This window comes from Pipistrellus hanaki, assembly GCF_964339955.1.
Source record: "Pipistrellus hanaki genome assembly, chromosome: 16".
Taxonomy (NCBI): domain Eukaryota; kingdom Metazoa; phylum Chordata; class Mammalia; order Chiroptera; family Vespertilionidae; genus Pipistrellus; species Pipistrellus hanaki.
In genome coordinates, this window is record NC_140518.1 from 27,831,817 (window position 1) to 27,845,871 (window position 14,055).

The window sequence follows — 14,055 nt, forward strand, 5'->3', positions numbered from 1 at the left end:
GGCACACCTGGAGCACCTAGCTTGGGTGACAGAGAAGACTGTGCCACTGGGCCCTACAGGATACCTGCTATACAAAACCAGGTCCAGGAGATGTAGCACCTCTACCTAATACATAGAAGCAAACATATGGAGACAAAGAAACAGGTCCCAAATGAAAGAACAGGAGAACTCTCCAGAAAAAGAACTAAAGGAAATGGAACTAAAAGCAAACTATCAGATACAGAGTTCAAAACAATGGTTATATAGATACTCAAGGAACATAATGAGAACTTCAACAACATAAAAAGTTACATAGAAACCACAAAAAATAACCAGTCAGAAATGAAGGATATGCTAACTGAAATGAAGAATTTAAGGGAATTGATAGTAGAGTAGAGGAAGCCAAGAATCAAATCAGGGATTGGAATATACATGAGAAAAAATATACTCAATCAGAACAGCAAAAAGAAAAAAGAATTCAAAATTATAAAGATAGTGTAAGGAGCCTCTGGGACAACTTTAAGTGTACCGACAGTTGTATCATGGGGGTGCCAAAAGGAGAAGAGAGCATGGAATTGAAAACCATTTGAAAAAAATACTGACTGAAAACTTCCCTAACCTGGTGAAGAAAACAGACAGAGGAGTCCAGGAAGCACAGAGAGTCCCAAACAAGATGAACCTGAAGAGGCCCACATCCAAGACACATCATAATTAAAATGCAAAAGGTTAAAGACAAAGAGAGAATCTCAAATGCAGCAAGAGAAAAGCAGTTACCTACAAGGTAACTTCCATAAGATTGTCAGTTGATTTCTCAGAAACTTTGCAGGCAGGAAGGCAATGGCAAGAAATATTAAGTGATAAAAGGCAAGGACCTACAACCAAGATTACCCAGCAAAGTTATCATTTAGAATTGAAGGACATATAAAGAGCTTCCCAAATAAGATAAAGCTAAAGGAGTTCATCACCACAAAACCAGTAATACATGAAATGTTAAAGATCTTCTTTAAGGAGGATAAGCAGGAAAAGGAAAAGAAGGAAGAGGAGGAGGAGGAGAAGGAAAAGGAGGAAGAAGGGAAGGAAGAGGAGGAGGAGGAGGAGGAGGAGGAGGAGGAGGAGGAGGAGGAGGAGGAGGAGAAGAAGAAGAAGAAGAAGAAGAAGAAGAAGAAGAAGAAGAAGAAGAAGAAGAAGAAGAAGAAATTATGAACAATAAAACGGCAATAAATACCTATCTATCAAAAATCAAATCTTAAAAAGTGAATAAGTAGAATAGATACAGACTCATAAACATACAGAGAATATTTTATGGTTGCCAGATGGGAGGGGGATGGTAGATGGGTGACAATGGTGAAGGGGTTAAGAAGTAAAAATTGGTTGTTTCAGAATAGTTATAGGATACAAAGTACAATATAGGGAATACAGTTCATAATATTCTAATAACTATGTGTGGTGTCAGGTGGGTATGAGATTTATTGAGATAATCATTTAGTAAGTTGTTATATAATGTCTAATCACTGGGTTGTACACCTGAAACTAATATAATATAGTATGTCAACTGTAATTGAAAATTTAAAAATGATTACAAAAAAAGAAATGAACATTAATTGGTTACCAATTACCTTGCTTTGTTCCTCCTTAAGGGATAAAGATATGCTCAGGAAGAGACATTGCTCTATGAAGAAGCACATCTCCCTGCTCATTTGGCTCAGTTTTTAATTAGAAGGAAGGACATAGTCCATCACTCTGCAATGCTAGTAAACTGGAGTGGAAATCAGAGGAGCAAGTGAGGCTATCCCTGCACACTGGGTTTGCAGGATAGTGGGGGGAGCGCTAGACTGGGAATCTATAGGCCTGGCATTCCTCTCCAGCTCTACTCTCATTTCACTCTGTGCATTTCCCCTGATTACACTGCTAATGACGCCCCTTACCATTACAAATCTCCAAATACTAGCTAGGTGATAAGTTATGGTCAGGCCCTTGACCATTTTCCCAAGATTCTCAGCCTTGCCCAATCCACTCCAGCTGTGCTGAACTTCCCGTTGTCCCATGAACAAATTAAGTCTGAAATAACCACAGGACCTCTGCACTTGCCGTTCCCTTAGCCTGAAATTGCTTTCCCTGAATCTTCACATAAAGCTTCTTCCCATCATTCACATCTCAGTTTACACGACTCCTCGGAGGCCTTCCCCGACCACCCAATCTAGAGGGCTGATATGTCTGACATGGATGAGGCAAGACTAATCAGGGTGGACAATTGCAATGATGTGAAGGGACCCTCACAGTAACACCCACTCTGAAACACTTCTTACAGTTGGGACAGGAAGCAGCTGTATTAAAGTTCTAGTGCATTCTAGTTAAATAGCAAAGATGCTGGAGCCAGACAGCCTGGTTGGGTCCTGGTCATATCCCCTACTGGCTACTACTGAGTGTTGGTTTCCTCATCTAGAGATGGGAGACATTGCACCCCTCATAACCTAGTGGAGATGAGGTGAGGGGAGAATATTAGCAAGTGCTGTGAGCCCAGAGAGAAGGAAGCAATAACTTCTGGGTGAGGAAGTACATTTGAAGTGGGCCTCAAAGGATGACTAGAAGTTCAATAGGAAGAAAAAGCAATAGGAAGAAAAAGGATGGGGGTGAAGGTAATAGAGAAAATGATGGTGGTGCTGAGGGATGGGGGCTACATTTTAGGCAGGGAACAGCATGTGCGAAGCCTCCGTCTGGGAGCACAACAAGAACATTAAAAGATAGCTCAAAGCTCTCCATGAGTTTAATGCAAGGCTAAGGAATTTGGGCTTCATTCTATGCAGAAGGATTTCTTCATAGTTTTAGGTGATATTTTTACACGTTGAAAAAGAAACACTATCTTAAGCTCAGTGCAGAAAACTTGAATACCAAGAAAATGCAAAGGCAAAACAATCCATGTATAAACCCACAGCACAAAATAATGACTGCTAACATTTGTTCATGTGTCTTTTCAGCACTTTTTAACAAATATGTATGCTAGTCTAGCTTTATAAAAATGCCATCTAAGGGTAATTTTTAACAGGACACTATCACAAGCAGGCTAACATTCTGGAAAGATCCCTGTGGCAGCCACATGGAGGTGGCCTGGCAGAGGCTGCAGCCTGAGGTCAGGATGCTGTTGGGCCATGCTCTGATCCAGGGAACATGAAGAGGGCCTGGGCCAGGGCAGTGCCCGGTCCAAACTGAGGTCCATGATCTTATCAATGAGCCGCCAATGATGGCTATGATTCTCTTCTGCAGGCCCCTGGCTCACTTCCTGAATACTCACAGGTCTTTCATCCTGGAAAATGCTCTTCTCCTTGGTAACAATTAGATTACAGACCTCCTCTCCTGGCACCACCAGATCCCTCAACCCCCAAACTCAACTGCACCCCTTTCAGAACGTTGTGGAGATGTACAGACTGTTGGCCTGAGATGTCACAACCATCGAGACCCTTTTGATATAAAAGACAGACATTGCCCTCACAAGGAAGCTTCAAGGTTATCTCGATGTTGGTCTCTCCATCCCCAGCCACAGAGAAGACGGCCATCATTGCCTTCCCTCTCCCACCCCTCCTATCACCAGCTGCCTCTGTCGCTACCAAGCTGTGCGCAGAAAATGAAGGTTATCAGAGAGGAGCCCCAGGCTGGTCTGAGAAATGAGATATGCTGCGACGATGGTGGAAGATGAAGACCGGATAATTGAGGTCCAAGCACAAGGCTCTGCAGACAGCTGGGATGGACTCACAGCGTGGACCACATTAAAATCCCATCACCCTCCGCTTCCCAACGGCCGCACTTTAAGTGCTATTTCACAAGCAGTGTTTTTCGGAGAGTTAACAACTCTGGAGGGGCCCTGAGAGGGAAGGGACCTCCCCTGAATAGCTTTTCTCTTACCAGAGGAAATGAGAGATGGTTTGCCTTGTAACCCAATTTCAAAGCCTATGATTACACAGAATTGAGAAGGTCTGCCTCCTGCCAGGCTGCTCAGGGGCTGGGCCTGCTGACGGAGCTTAGAGATCAGTGGGCCATTGCCCGGTGAGGGAGGATGATCAAAGGGGTGGGGTCAGCACCATCTCCTCTCAATGACCTTCCACCAAAGGCTTTTCACCAACTTGCGTGTTTTGCTCTGATTTTCTTCCCTGAAACCGTGAACTGGGAGGAGGCATGGTAGCAGGGGCCTGCTGTCTACCAGCCCCGGGGCCAGGCCCAGCTCAGGAACTCTCTTACCCACCCCATTGCTTGCAGTTTCCCCTTCTGGCAAGGAAGGGCTGTGCCTGCTGGAGGAGGAAGGGAGGCAGTGTGTGCAGAGCACCTGGTACCCGTAGGCCTCAGCAGATTCAGCTCTATTATCCTCTTGTCCATCATGGGTCCTGAGAACATTGTTCAGCCGAAGATCAGCCAGTGTGGCTTGTTCCCTTTTTAAGGTGATCATTTTAGGACAGGGGCATGTCAGAAGTCATTTAGTGAGTTCTTTTTTTTTTATTTTTTATTTATATTTTATTGATTTTTTACACTGAGAAAGGGAGAGGGATAGAGAGCCAGAAACATCAATGATGAGAGAAACATCGACCCAGCTGCCTCCTGCACATCCCCTACTGGGGATGTGCCTGCAACCAATGTACATGCCCTTGACCGGAATCGAACCCGGGACCCTTCAGTCCGCAGACCGACGCTCCATCCACTGAGCCAAACCGGTTTTGGCAATTTAGTGAGTTCTTGACAAGGCAGGGAGCTAGGTGGCCAGAGGAATGCCCTGGCAGGAACCACTGTAAGGTGGGCATGGCGTTGACTGTAGAAATGCTGCTCCGGGAAAGGCTGCCGGGCACCCTCAGACTGCCTGAGAGCTGAGAGGGGAGATACATTAGCCAGGTCTCTTCTGCCTCCACAGCCTGTGTCCTGGGCCCACTGGAAAGCATCTCCCACAGAGGGCGCTAAGAGCAGGGGCATTCAAGTCACATGCTCTTTGGGGGTTGGGGTTGCTCAGGAAAAAGACACTCCAAGAGCTCTGGCAACCCCGCCCTACCCCAGAGGGGCAGAGGTCATGGTGGAATCGGGGCTCTGTCAGGGGAACACCAAATCCATACAGTAGAGGCTCTGCATATGACCCGTAGGGCAGGGGCCTGGGTGCAGACCTCACTAAGCTGGCATAGAGCAGTTGGTAATGGAATATGTAGTTTATCTGTGGCTCTGGAATAAGATCTCATAACAATAATTGCCAATGAAACCTTTCCTGCTTTAGAGCCTTCGGAGGCCCCCAAACAACAATGTTCCAACTTAGTGAGGGGTAAGCCTACCCTGGAGGACTTGCAAAAGGAGGTGGGAGAGGCTGCTTCCAAACTCTTGACCTCCTCATCCCTGATAAAGGAGATTTGGGGGAGAAAGATCCTTTAATACCACCGAACACTTATTGAGCTCCTTCCACATACCAGACATGGTTTTAACTGTACTTTGTATACTTAACCCAATGAACTCTCACAAGATTATGAAGAATAGATTAGTATTAGTATTAGTATTAGTATTAGTATTAGTATTAGTATTAGTATTAGTATTAGTATTATGCCTATTTTGGTGGTGGAGAAAGCTAAGCTAACAGAGATAAAATAACTCATGCTCAGGTCTCAGATGTACTTGTGAGGCAGAAATGAGTGTCTGAATCACCCCGGAGAGGGAGAAGGACCCGCTGAAGGGTTCTTTTTGTTGTTCGAAAGAAGCAGTCCTCCTGGTGCTTTTCCTGCAATTGAATTCTCTTTTCAAGCACAATGTGAGCATCCAGCGGCACAGAGCTCCCCAGTAATAGAGAACTTCGGCAGCAGGGCTGTCGGGCAGTAAGGGCTTTGGGGGGATGATCAGGGTGCCTGCAAAGACCCAAAGACCGCAATGACCATGCCTGAGGAAGCACTTCCCCAATTGGAGGCTGATGCTTTAAACTGCCTTGAAGAGTTTCCTGTTGGTGGAATTGTTCTGTTTCGAAAGTGGTTTTAGCTGGAGGCAGTGTTATTTGGTTGAGTGTGTTTCCACACAAGAATGGTATGGTCTCCATTCTAAGTGAGTTTACAGTGTAAGGGAAGGGTAGCATGGGGAAAGAGTTATTAAATAAAATAGTAATTAGCATGAATATGTGTGCATGTGCCCCTGTGTGTGTGTGTGGGTGTGGGTGTGTGTGTTGGGGATATATTGAAAGGAGTGACTACGGAAGGCTGGGCTACTGGCTATTATTCAATGAATTTATCCACCTTGTAGACAAGATACATTTAAGGGAGATGATATTCCAACAAGCAGGAACAAGTGTATGTAAAGACGTGAAATGGCCTTGGGTTGCTAATTCAAAAACCATCAACCTAAGACATGGAACTGTGGAAAAAAGGGGCCACATGCTAACCTGACAGGCTGAGGGGAGGCCTGCATGGCAGTCTTGCAAACTCAGAGACCTAAAGTAACCACAAAGGATGGTCTGCAATTAAACTTTAACTAAAAGCAGTTATGTGGGTAGTTATGTACTAGGCCAGTATTTTCCCTGACAAGGTCTATTTTTACCTTAACTGAGCCTATTGCCTCTTTGTATCTAAGGTAACATATCCTTGAAATGTCAGAATAACTTGTAACTCTCCCTCCCTCTCCCACCAGACACAACCAAATGTGTCTGGGTTCCAGGACAGAGACCATAAATTCCTTCATTGTTATTGTTATCATGTTAATTGTTGACTATTAACTATCCAGTACCCACTTAAGTAATGTATCTATCATTTTACTTTTTATCCAATCCCAGAAGTTTCCCCTATTTTGCTTTCTCCCACCTCCCTAATCTATCACCAATGGATTTCATGTAACCAACTTAAGTCTCCTCCTTTAATGCAATGTATAAAAATAGGTAAAAACAAAACAAAACAAAACAAAACAAAACAAAACAAAACAAAAAAACTGCCATTCCCTGGAGCATTATCCCAATCCATTGAGATTCTGCTTCCCTGCAATTGTTGAGTTTGGCTCAAATAAACTCACAAAAATTCTTTACAGGTTTGAAGGTTTTTACGTTAACAGAACTCTCCTGAAATCTGCATCTGGGATCATTTTCACACGGATCCTCTATCCTCTGTGCTTTATGTGGAAGAAGATGAAGGGCAAAGAGGATAGGGTCAGAGAGGAAGGAATGAGCAATCTGGCTGACCACTGGAAATACCACCATAAGGTATACCCCCAGCCCCAGGGAGGAGTGCATACCTGAGGCAGGCCAGGGACTGGGCAGGGGAAGTGAGGCTGAGTGATACTTCAGACCTGGCCTTCCTGAGAAGCACCATCGATGGGACTTTTGAGATTGAAACACATCTGAAAGGCACTAGCAGCTGCTGATGGCCTTGAATGAAAGGGATGGAGCTTATTACTTGTCAGGCAGGGGCTGGGGGTCTTACGTACTTTCTTATCCTGATGCTCTCAAAGGTGCTGCGGGCTATCTCTTATTATCTCCATTTCTCAGATTATCAGGAAGAGAAGGATGTGAAGATCAAATCCAGGTCTTTCTGGCTCCAATGTCTGTTTCTAAGCTCTTCCTAACACCCTAAAACTTAAATTTCAAAATCTTCTGTGGATGTTGTTGAGGCTTATTTTTAGGCTTTAGTAGAACCTGTCTAGAGTCACCTTTATGCTGGGGTCGTGTTCAGAAACCGTTTTCATAAGGGCCAGATAGTAACTATTTTTAGGCGTGTTGGCCAATATGGTCTTGTTAGCTAATAACCAACTCTGCCATTACAGCCTGAATGCACAGGAATGGGCACAGATGTGTTCCACTAAAACTTTATTTACTAACAGTGGTGGCTATGCTTATACATTATTCTTGTGATTATAAGTTGATTATTATAGGAGCCATTATTTGGGGACCCTGCTACAGAACATGGTTGTTACTTTCTGAGGATCCCCAGGTGCTAGAAAGACATCTACACTCTGGCTGGGCCAGAATCCCAACATCTCCCAGAACTCCTTGGCCTCTAGCATTTCTGGTCCACTTTCACCCTTGTAACAGTGCCTCCTGGTAGGCCTTGTGCAGCCCTGCTCTATGCACTTGCAGCCCATTCCTCCTGCCACACAGAGTTCTGGGGACCCCCCTCTGCACAGCTCCCTCCTCTGTGACCACCTGCCTCACAGATTCCAGTCGATTCAGCAGTTCCAAAACCTGGTCCCTTCCCCCAGGTCCACGGGAGCATCGTGCTCTACCTGCGCTCCACCTCCTGCTTCACAGTTAGGAAACTGTCCCGGAATGGAGACCTGGGGAAGCTGATTTTCTCTGTTTCAGGGACCATGGTCTTGTGCTGTCCCTTACCACTACCAGACAGCAGTTTGCTTGTAGACCCAGTCCAGTTATGTAGTGACCTATGGCCGAGGATGACTCAAGTGCCAGTTTTTTTATCATGGGCAAAAGCAGAAATCCCCACACTCACACCTGCCCTCTTGCATCTATTCTTCCTCCTACAGCCAAAATGCTCTTTCCCCTCTGACCATCCAGTTATCTTCAGTGCCTGCCCCAAGATGGCTCAGGGCTTCCTTATTGCTCTTAAGATAACATGTAAGGGACAGATCCTGTTTTGCCCATCAGTGAATTCCCAACACATAACCTGGCACACCTACCCTATAATAGGCTTGTAAATACATATTTTTTAGCAAAGGCATGAATGTATAAGAAATGACATTTGGGGCAGAAAGAACAACATAAACAGAGGCAGGAAAGCATATGACATAGCACGAGGAATAGTGAATTATTCAGTAAAATTCCAGCTCAAGGTGTTAACTACAAATGACACAATGGCTTCAAGTGTAGAAAAATATGACCATTAAAGACCATTGTACCAAAGGCCTGCAACCATTTCCTCAGCACGAAGCTCTTAAGATGGATAGGCCTGTCTAGACAAGGCAAAGCAAGCTTTCCTTGGAATCCTGGGTGGCTGTCCAACAGAAAGACAGATGGACATATGTACAGGCAGAAAGAATCATCAGTTTGCTAAAAATACAACCCCAACCGGCTTGTCACAGAAATCTTAAAATCAGAGAAAACAGATCGATAGCAAGCACACCATTTGTGTAACGCTGATGTCCTCCCCACATCAGAGAACAGGAATCACCTTGGAGACCGAGTTCTTTCTCCGACAGAAGAGGAAGTGACTAAGAGCACTGCTACTCTGGAAGCAAGCAATGCCCCCAAAGGATTCGTGAGTTGATTAATGCATTGGATGGCAAGTCTTAGATACAGATAATTAGCATTTGTGATCATCGGGTTTGGGCAGAAATATCCTAAAGGCGATTTGGAAGGCAGAGTTCAAGGTTCAGTCTGTGCCCTGAAGCTCTGGAAGGAGGAGCTCCCAGGGATCAGAAGTTCTCTAAGATGTGGTTTAACTGTACCCCAGCAAGCACTCCCAAGGTGAAAGCAGTCGGTGTGACAGAGGATGGAGAGAGGCTGCTCTCTAAGGAGGCCAGAAGGAGAGGAGAAAAGGTCACATGCACTGAGTACCCATGGATGGGGGTACTGCTTGGGGATTACAAGAGTTATCTTGTGGCTTTCCTAATAACTCTATAAGGTAGATCCCATTATTTCTCTTTCAAAAAATATATTTTATTGGTTTCAGAGAGGAAGGAAAAGGGAGAGATAGAAACATCAATGATGAGAGAGAATAATTGATTGGCTTCCTCCTGCATGTCCCCTATTGGGTATCTGACAAGCTGGCAACCCTGGCATGTGCACTGACTGAGGATCAAACCGAGACCTCCTGGTTCATAGGTCAACGCTCAACCACTGAGCCACACCAATCAGGCTGGTCCTATGATTTCTATTTCAGAAGTGAAAACACTTAGGCTTAGGTATCTGAAAATATCTGTCAGAATTCAGCAGGATTGCAATTGCGCCCCAGATTTGTCTAATTCCAAAGCTCACAGTCCTTCCAAAATACCAAACTGTCTCCTGGTATGCAGTAGATGGCACATTGATGGGCAGTCAACATTTTCAGGGGCCAGGTATTTCTGCTTCCTAAGTCATCGGGTTTTGCCATGCCATGAACAAGAGGGAGTTTCATAATGATTGTATTGGTGTCAGATACCAGGTCAAATACTCATTTACTGATAAGAATCCTTTCCGTTTCCCTACTCTGAGCAACAACATTAGAATTTATGTATGTAGGTCATGGCCAAAGTCTAATTCTGGCATACAAGGGGGTCCTGAAGGAACAGCACACGCCCATGCATGTGTGTCTTAAAGACTAATGAAAGAGGGGCATTGGTCCCACATGGAACTGAGAGCACGTGAAGGTGCTTCTTACTGAGCAATGCAACATTTATACCATTCATTCCCACCTGCAGCAAGGCAGACCCACTTCTCATGCTAGGGGTTCTCACTGAGGCCAAGAATTTGCTTTTACCATCAGCCCTGGTTACAAAAGACCATACAGAGAAAAATGTAGGCACTCGGGGACTCTGCTTCCATGGTCCACACCGTTTGGAGAGCCACATTTTGTGAGACATTGTCCTTACACGCCAGTGTTTTTATTCAGAAAGGCATGGGGCGTCAGCTGGAACATATGTTGGTAGTTTGCGTGTTCATGCTGAGAGGAAAGAAGGCAGGAGCCTGGAACAAACACGTGCAAACCTGGCAGGGAGCAGACACCCAGTAGGGATGGCTGGTTTCCTAGTAATCAATGACCAATTTCCCTCAGAGGATATTCCCAGGAGCCGAGCAGATCGTTTTGCAAATAGAAGCCAGTCCTGGCTGTTATTGACTGTGTTCTACCCAGGGCTGTGCACACGAGCACCTCCTGCCTGCCCCCCACCGCACCCAGGAAGATCTTAAAATCTTGGGTTCGGGTTTGGATGTTCACATTCCTGGGGCTCCTTTTAGTTAGTAGTTTGTTCCTGTTTTGGGGTTTATTTCAGGGCAGCGGCTCCAACCCAAGGTGATTTAAGAAGTTTCCCTCCTGTGACTCAAAGAAGGCCAGTTGCTATTCTCAGCAGAGTCAGCAGCATTCTCTAAGACCCAGGTCAAAGTTCACTCCTTTGTGAAACCCTCTCACACTTACCTGGGCCAAATGCCCTTCTTATTTCCTTCCTCTGTGCTCCTAGTCTGACCTGCTCTCAGAGCACTTTTTTTTTTCTTTTTTCTAGTAGCCATTCCTGTGCGGACCTGGTATTATAACAGGTGCTCAGGGATGCTTGTGAAATGACTGAGTGAGAAGACAGAGGCACAGGGGTTTCCCAGCTTCCCTCTAGCTGCCCTCCCCAGCCCTCGTCATTGGCCCCACCTTCTCCTCCTGGAAGAAAGCAGACAGAAAGACCACTGTACAAGATGGCTGATGTCACTGCTATGTAGGCACAGAAACATGGCTCTGTCCTGCAGAGCCACGCCCAGGAGAGGGCAAGGCAGGCTTGAGTGTCTTTCCCAGCCAAAGATCCAGAGAGAAGCCGAACTTCAAAGGACCTCAGAGACCATCTGGCAGAACCCATCACCTTGACACTGGAAAACCAAGGCCAGGGAGGAAAGTGACCTGCCCAAGGCCATGTGTGGCAATCTAGATGGGTGGGTGCTGGGCCCAGGCTCCCCGATCCTAGCCATCTGCCTCAGTTCTTGGATGCTGTAGCCAGGAGAAATCCAGGGCTTTCTTCCACGGACTCCATTTGGAGAGTGAAGCCCAGCCTGTGGCTGTAGCCGGGCAGACCTAACCCTGGAACTGTAATCTTCTTTAAGAGATTAGATGGCTCAGGTCCAAATCAAGGGTATTAGGCCTGACACTGCCTTGCTATGGAGAGCAGTGTTGCTCTAGCTCCCCGACAGGTGTGCCTGTGCTAATGCTGGCACAGAAGCTGTGCAGTGGCGCTAAGCTAAGATTAACTGGATGAAGGCACAGAGCGGCCGGACACAAGGCACGCTGCCTCGCCTCTGTCTGCCTTTTGCTTTCATTGTAAGCCTGTGTCTCTATAGCCAAGCCAGCAATCCAATTAACTGAGATTTTTGAGCAAAGCCTCAGAATTGAAAAAAATAAAACCTCTATTAGGAAGGTCTGTCCTGCCTCATTAATCCTCTGGTCAGTTTTCGACGGCTTGGGTGGCGCTGGCTTCTCCACTGTGTCCAGTTCCTACAATGCTGATTTAAGGGGACCGAGCCCTCAATTTTAGAGATAAAGATCTATGTCGTTGTTCCCTGGGTGGGCGGAAAGTCACAGAAAGTACAAAATCCTGTTTGAATGAATCATCTTTGTTATTGGGTCTCTTTCTGCAAACAGGAATAGCCAAGGGCAGAGAAGGGCATTGATGCCCCGGAGGAGCACTGCCTGCCATTTACACCTCGAGGTGCCAGCTAGCCACCCAGCATCACCTCTCTGCTTCCTGTGCCACATCTGTCTGCATGGCTTTGTCTCTGTTGTTTTCCGGAATGATCTTTAGAGGTGGAGGGGACACTCTTGGGCTTCCTTCCCAGCACCCATGCATGTCCCACCTTCCTTCCCAGAAAGCCCAGAACCTATTCAGATACCACTCCCTCCCCAGCAGAGCTGCCATTTCAGAGGAAGATGGCCCCACCCCTGGACTGATCCAAAGGCAATCTCATTCCCCTTGGCAATGGGGATGGGTCATGTGACCAGTTCTAGTTCAAGCAAGCTTTTGGGAAATCTCTCCTCTTTTCTAAGAGTCACGGGAGAAGTTCCTCTTCTCTCTGGATGTTGTAGACACCCAGAATGCAGCGGACATCCTGCTACCAGCCTGAAGATGAAACTGGCGCTGAGGGTGGCTGACCCCTGAGCAGAGAGAACACAGAGTGTAGGCTCTTGGTTGAGTGGCACACACTGTCACAACTCTGGGGCCCAGCTTAGCTCTGGACTCCCTGTTGTGTGAACTCCAAAGGTCCTTACTGTGTTTTGTTGCTTTTTGTTTTGTTTTGTTTGTTTTTAATATATTTTTATTGATTTCAGAGAGGAAGGAAGAGGGGGAGAGAGAAACATCAATGATGAGAGAGAATCATTGATCAGCTGCCTCTTGCACACCCCCTACTGGGGATCGAGCCTGCAATCCTAGCATGTGCCCTTAACCAGAATGGAACCCAAGACTTTACTATCTGTAGTCCAACTGAGCCAAACCATCTAGGGCAAAGGTCCTTTCTGTTGAAGCCAGTGCTGGCGGGGCTCTCTCAGAGCCAGGAGCAGCTTCCCTGCCCTCCCGGCAGTGCCCGTGGGCATCACTCAGGGCCTGCTTCCTTTATGCCTGTCTCTGCAGGAGCTTCACTGGTTACACTAAAAGAGGAACTTGAAATTGAAAATACTTGGGGACTCTCCCAAGCTCAGAAAATACTTGGAAGAACTGAGACAATGACTACTTTGCTTTTAATTGTAAGATTACTGTGTTTTCTGGCCATGCATGCAGTCCTAGACAGCCCTTGGGTGGTGCGTTTTCCTCCTCCCACAGAAGGAACCGCCCCACATGGTGCCTACTGGGGAAAGAGGGCCAAGCAGCCAAGTTCATGTCTGTGAACTTCTTTCTAGCCAAGCTGCATCTGATCGAATCAGACCGGAACATGAGACTCGGGAGAGACCATCCTGGCTGCCCGTTGGCCTATAAAATATGGACTCTCTTAGCAGAGAAAATGTGAGTCAATCACATATCTTTTTGTCTGAAGAATCTGAACTACAGACACAGAACAAGTCTTCGGTCAGTTGAATGACAGAGATAAGCAGACCTGTGAGAGGGTGGGCAGTGGAGTCCTGTTATTTGTTATATTACAGCAGTAGGAATAGGGAGGTTTGCCAGCTCTTCTGAGATACCTGAACCCAAAGGTCTTTTAGCTCTAGGCTCAGCAACTCTATCTCCAAGATTCCCTTTGCCACCCTTGTAGTAGCCTGCCACTTCCTGCAGTTGCCCACCCACTTCCTGGCACGATGCACAAAGCCCTTGAGATCTGCCCTGCCTTGCATCCCACCACTGTCTCCTAGGCACCCCTGAGCCTTCTCACTGAGTTGCTGCTTCTTCCTTACATGCGCCATGTTCTTCCACATCTTTCTGCCTTGCTTTGTCTTATTCTCTCTGCTTAGAATGTCCACATTCTTTGTCCACCTGGTG